This window comes from Myotis lucifugus, unplaced genomic scaffold, assembly GCF_000147115.1.
Source record: "Myotis lucifugus unplaced genomic scaffold, Myoluc2.0 scaffold_43, whole genome shotgun sequence".
NCBI lineage: Eukaryota > Metazoa > Chordata > Mammalia > Chiroptera > Vespertilionidae > Myotis > Myotis lucifugus.
The window spans coordinates 7647244-7654138 of NW_005871091.1; positions in this window are offsets into that span (position 1 = coordinate 7647244).

Sequence of the window (6895 nt, forward strand, 5' to 3'; positions counted from 1 at the left end):
TCAGGCCTCACAAAAAGGGCCACGCGTTTCCACGGCGGGAGTCCCGCGTGGCACATAGTGAAAATCTTTCAAATGGATCGCCCGGGGTAGTCTAGTGGGGGGGGGGGGGGGGTAAGAGATCAACCGAAGGACTTGTATGCATGCATATAAGCATAACCAATGGACATAAGACACTGGGGGGGAGGGGAGGCCGGGGGATTGTCAAGGGGGTGGGGAAAGGAGACATATGTAATACTCTTTGTAATACTTTAAGCAATAAAAAAGAAAGAAAAAAATTTAAAAAAATAAAGGTCATCTCTGAGCACTTCTATGCAATGCAAGTGAGCAGATGCCTTCTTGCTGAACTCTGACCCCAGTCCCATTCGTCTTCCCAATAATGCCTGGTGACACTAGAACAGCAGGCCAATTAGATCAGACCCCAGAGCACACCCAGAGGAGAGAACACAGCATATCTAAATACCCCCCACAAAGGCAAAGTTTAGAAGAAAAGACAGGAAGGAAAGAAGAAAGGGAAAGTTGTTAAAAGTACAAGTGCCCTGAGTTAGTGCCTGCTTCCTTGTATGGGTAGCTTGTTGATAGGAATAGAATTGCAGCATCTCTTTGTTTAAAGGACAGTGAGTCTGAGTCTCTGTGCACCAGGTAAGGGAGATCAGGTTCTCCTGAAAAGCAGCAAAGTCGCTAGAGTGAACCCCTAACAGTATCTGGGGCTCCTACTTCCCTGCCTATTTTTCTCAGGCCTTCCTCTTGGCACCAGGCTTCTTGGAAGGCATCCAAGACAGATCTGCCTTGTTACCACATTATCCTCAGAACAGTGAATAGTGTTCCCTGGGATTTCAGGGTGTTAGGATTGGCAGGGCCTTGAGGCAGGAAAGCCATCCTCCTGCCCCGGCACTGTATGATCAGGAGGTGAGTGAGGACTCTGAATCCAAGAAGTGGGTGGGAGCTGAAACAGGGAGGTGGGGCTGGGGTAGCTGTAGGTCTCAACTCTATCGTTCCGTCAGCAGCGATGTACTGGGGCTCTTCCTCCTATGGTAAGTGTGCAGGGCTGCCTGACCAGCAAGCACATTCTCCCTTGTCTGAGCCTGGCCTTGGTGATGAGAATGGGGACATCTTGTTCATCATCTCAAAGCTCTAACAAGGTCAAGGGTGAAGGAGACTTTGTAAATCTGGAATTGCAAATAAAGTAGAATGCCTTTATGGTGCTGCTAGGAGAGGGTGAACTGGCAGTTCTAGAAGAGAATTTTACTGTTTGGGGAGCATGGAGGAAGCACAGGGGATATTAAATGAGATGATATACATAAAACACAGTGCCTAACGCAAAGCAAGCCCTCTGTAACTAATAGCTGTTATTATTTTGGTTATTAACATTTTCATTATTATAATATTTTTTTAAAGGCTGAGGAGATATTTTTTCCCCCTAAGCTTCAACAAAACAGATGAAAGCTAACTGCCTTCCAATTTTCCTGCTGGCTTCCTCCATCACCCCCTCACCCTGATCACTGATGTATTCAAATCAGGAAATGAAAAGCATGCTATACAAATGTGTGGCAGTGTGCATGGTGAATAACCCCACCCTCACCCTCCACACTGGGATGTAGACATAAGTGTGAGATGGCATGGCTTTTCAGTAACATGCCGCAAACATTTTCTGCCACTCACATCTCACAGAGATTGAGGCCCCTCCCACCGAGCAGTTGTGGTCTCCTGCTGTAGCACCCCCCACCCACTTACCAAGCTTTGTATTTTCACTTTTTTTTGCCTCCCTTCTAATTTTAGCCATTTAATGTGTAACTCCTCCTAGGTAACAGAATGCCCAAAGCCAATTAATATGCACACATCTGCAGATGGTTTTGAGAGAGATTAATGGGAAGAATTTCGGTGGCTGCAGGTATTTCTCAATGCTCCTTAAATTCAGATTGCAGACTTAGCATTCATCCTCCTACCTAGTGGACAATCACTGAACTCAGTACCTCTCCAGCAAATATATCCAGTGGCCTCACTTCCTATGTTAGTAAAATAACCCAGTATTGTTGGTGCTCAGAACAGCGTATATACAAAAGATATCCAGAAATAATTTTTAAAAAGCAGTAATAGGCACCGTGTTTGAACATAAAATTCTCCAAAGTTATGGAAGCAATAGAAATGCCTCAGTTCTTAGAAAATTATATGAAAGTAGCTCCATTAGATTATGTGTTACTGAAATAATATAACAACCCTATGGTGATCAGTATGCACGCAAGTTCTGCTCTGAATATATTCTAATAATTATGACGCATACTTACCATCTGCATTTGAATTGTGTTCTACCTATAAGTTTGTTTTTTCAAATCCACCCTCATCAGAAAAATAGATTTATAAGTTTTTCTTCTTGTATAAAATTCATATACTGTATATATAGCAATCTTTTCTGGTTCAGTAAAAATGTCAAGCCATGACTATAAGGGCTAAACTAGTGATTTATTGTAAGAATCAAAATGTTGCCCCAGCCGGGAGGCTCAGTTGGTTGGAGTGTCATCCTGTGCACTGGTAGGTTGCAGGTCTGATTCCCGGTTAGGGCACATACCTGAGTTGTGGGTTCAATCCCCCAGTTGGGGCGCTTTTAGCAGGCAACAGATAAATGCATCTCTCTCACATCCCTCTCTCTCTCTTCCTCCCTCTCTAACATATATATTAGTATATACTTATCACACCCACTTTGGACCTAATGCTTGTTGCTACTTCATTTCTGATGTCTGGATGATTTGTATTCTGGGTTACTACCTTATGTGGCCCAACCATTTGTTGCTGAAACTCCTATGTAGTCTTCACATCCCCCAAAGTGGGACCCAGATACTTATCATTGATTCCCACACTGTTTGGTTCTGTCCTTAGTGCCATCCTTGTTATCTTCTCTTGGAAATTTCTCCAGGAATTGTTAGAGTTATGACTCAACCTCCCTTGGTCTTTACACATTGTAGACATTCCACTCCTAGCAATTCTGTCTGCTGACCCGTTCCCAATCCAGGAGAGACTGGTCTGCAAGAGCCCATCTATCCCTTTTCTTCAGTCTGTTCCATGCTGCCAACATGGAACCCTTTACTTCCAATGGTATTATAGTCTTTGTTTTTCTCATCTTCAAAATGAGAGGTCTGAACAAATTACTCAATCATCACTTATTAGTAGTCTGGCGCAGAGGTCAACAAAATTATTCTGTAAAGAAATAGATAATATACACAGTGGTGGATAAAAGTAAGTTTACAGTTGTTCATATGGAAAAGGATATAATAATCCTTTTTAATAAAAGTGTAATATGCAAATTGACCGAACGACCAGTTGGCGGGGGGCGGAGCTGGCAAGCAGGTGGTGCCAGGCCATCCAAGGTGCATGCCAGCAGGTAGAGGGAGGGAATGGCAATGGGGGAGGGGGTGTTGGCGGCTACCAGTGGCGGTGGAGAGGCAATCGGGAGCCTACCCAGTGGCCTCCCGCAGAGGGAGACATCCCCTGAGGACTCCCGGACTATGAAAGGGTGCAGGCCAGGCTGAGAGACACGCCCACCCCCCCCCCCCCACCCCTGCAGGGCACAAATTTTCATGCATCGGGCCACTAATTAAAAAATAATAATACAGTAAACTCTGTGTTTCATGTACTCACAATTGTAAACCTACTTTTGCCCCTCCCTGTATTTTAGACTGCAGGCCATGCAATTTCTGTCACAGCTACTCAATCAACTCTGTAAATTGCATGAATGAGAATGGCTGTGTTCCAATTTTTTTTTCTTTCTTTCTTTTCTTTTTTTATTTATTTTTATTTACAAAACCAGGTGGTGGACTGACCTTGGCCAACAAACTATAGTTGAGTCAAATCCTTCACTTTCTGCCCTTCAACTTCTGCCACCAGCAATGCATTAGGTAGAAGGAACCTGAAGAACCCTGCTTTTTGTCCTGTCGGTAGGAAAATACCACAAAAGTGATATAGGAAATCTTACTCCATTGTCAGTTTAGAGGATCCTTGTCAGTGTGGCTTTCACACTATTTTAAGAGTATACTCAGAAAATTATTTTTTTCTACCCAGCAGTTGACTATGTTTTCCACATGGAACAGTGGCAGCAACAGCAACTATTCTATTTTTAGTCTAAAACAAACGTGTGTAGTGTAGGAGTTTAATGAGAGGAATATTTTAAAAGAAAATGGAAAAAAATAGTGTGAGCACAATATTCCTGCCTGTTAAAATAGGGCAGGTAAATTTATTCTAATTATGACTAGCACCTTAAGAAAACTGCCTCTCTAAAGATAAATAAACTCAACCCCAATAAAAAAAAATACATTCTTATGTAAGTCCAATGTAGGAACAACACCTCTACTAAGTTGGACTCACACAAATTGAGCTGCTGGCTGAACATTTTTACATATTTAGTCCAAAGTTATGAAATCAGCCTATGTAAAAATTTCATTCCCCCAAAGCAATCTATAGATTCAATGCAATCCCCATCTGTATTAAATTACTGAGGCTGTCATAGCAAAGGACCACAGACTTGGTGGCTTAAACAATAGAAATTTATTTTCTCACAATTCTGTATCTAGAAGTCCAAGATCAAGGTGTTTGCAGGGTTGATTTCATCTGAGGCCTCTCTCCTTGGCTAAAAAAGGGCTGTCTTCTCATGTCTTCATCTGTCTTCCATCAATTACATGTATATGTCTAAATTTCCTCTTCTTTAAAGGACAACAGCCATATCTAATTAAGGCCTACCCTAAAGACCTAATTTTAACTTAATTACCTCATTAAAATCCTATCTCCAAATACAGTCACATTCCAAGGTACTAGGATCAGAATTTTAACATGTGAATTTGGGGGAGAGGGGGGACACAATATAGCCCATAACACTATCCAAATCTCAATAATGTTTTGGGTTTGTTTGTGGGGTGTTTTGTTTGTTTTTGCAGAAAAAAAAATCCATCCTAAAATTCATATGGAATCTCAGGGATCTGAATCGCCAAAACAATCTTTAAAAATATGGAAATATCACACTTTCTATTTTCAAAACTTACTACAAACCTTCAATAATCAAAACATTGTGGTACTGGCATGAAGATAGATATATAGACCAATGAAACAGAATAGAGAGCCCAAAATAAATCCTTGCATATATGGTCAAAGGATATTCAACAAGGATGTCAAGACAACTCAATGGTGAAGGGCAGTCTTTTCAACAAATGGTGTTGGGAAACCGGATAGCCACATGCAAAAGAAAGAAGTTGGATTCTTATCTTACACCATGTACAAAACAAACACAAAATCAATCAAATACCTAAAATAAAATCTAAAACTATAAACTCTTAGAAGAAAACAGGAAAAGTTTCATGACATTGGATTTGGCAATAATTTCTTGGATCTGACACCAAAAGCACAAGCAACAGAAGAAAAAAAATAGATAAATTGTACTACATTAAAGAACACTATCAGCAGAATAAAAGGGCAACTATCAACAGAATAAAAAAGCAACCCATGGGATGGGAGAAAATATTTACAAATTATATTTCTAATAAAGGGTTAATGGGATTTATAAAGAACTACAGTTTAACAACAGCAAAAACCCAATTCAAAAATGAACAAAGGACCTGAATAGACATTTCTCCAAAGAAGATATACAGTATCTAATTGCCATTTTTTATGTGTGAATATGCATATGAAAAGATGCTCAACATCGCTAATCATTAGTGCAATGCAAATAAAAACCACAATGAAAATGGTTAAGAAGTAATAGGTAATAAAGTGTGATTTTCATGGAAATGAAAAAAAATGAGATACCACTTCATACCCATTAAGATGACTACCATAAAAAAATTTAAATCAGAAAATAACAATTGTTAGCAGAGCTGTAGAGAAATTGGAACCCTTGTGCATTACTTGTGTAAATGTAAAATGGTGCAGTCGCTATGGAAAATAGTATGGCAGTTACTAAAAAAAATTAAAAATAGAATTATTATATGATCCAGGAATTCCACTTCTGGGTATATACCTGGGTATGTCATTCTGGGTGTATTCCTGAGTAACATACCAGGTAAGATAGTCATTTATTCTTTCTTTTTTAAATTTAACCACTATGCATTAAATGTTTGATGCCAATGAAATCAGGGAATTTGAGATCTAGAATTCCAGGTATTACTGAAAATTATGCCTAATATCCTGCCTCTGTATTTGTGTGATTTTTAGTTTATAAATATATTTGCTAAAATAACAATTCTATGAAAGGTATAAAGGAAGTGCCTTGAGGATTTAACTAAAAACAATTGTACAGTGTTACTGGAACAGTACAACAATCGCATGAAAATTTTATTTTAATTATCTAACTTTGATATAGACATAAATTATAACAAAATTATTTGATAAAACTTTTTAAGAGTATGTCTCTTAGTCCTTAGATCATCCCATAGTCCTTATAACTGGAATATGATACATGAACCTAGCAAAGTACCTAAACTATAGACTAGGAAATCTCAGGAAATTACTAAACTATAAACCAAACTATACAAATCTCTTCATAAAATATCAATGATAATTAGCATGACCATCATTATCATCAACAGATAATCTTCATCAGAATTAGTCAACTTCAGTTTACATAGCTTGGCAAACCAAAGATTGGGTAGCTGTTACTTTGGCTTGCAATACTCCCCCTTTGACCAGTAATGGCATCCACGCTTCCTCCAAGAAACCACCATTCGCCAACTACTAACCCACATAGTATTGGGATGGAAACCACCTCCCAGTACAAGCATGGGCATAGAACCCTGACCTAATTTATCAGAAGTGCCCACTGTCCTAGCCATTGTAGTGTCTCAGAGATGGCAAATGATCCAGACCAGGAAAATTAGATTAAAATCCAGGACTTTTGCTAACAGGAAAGAAAATGTCTCCT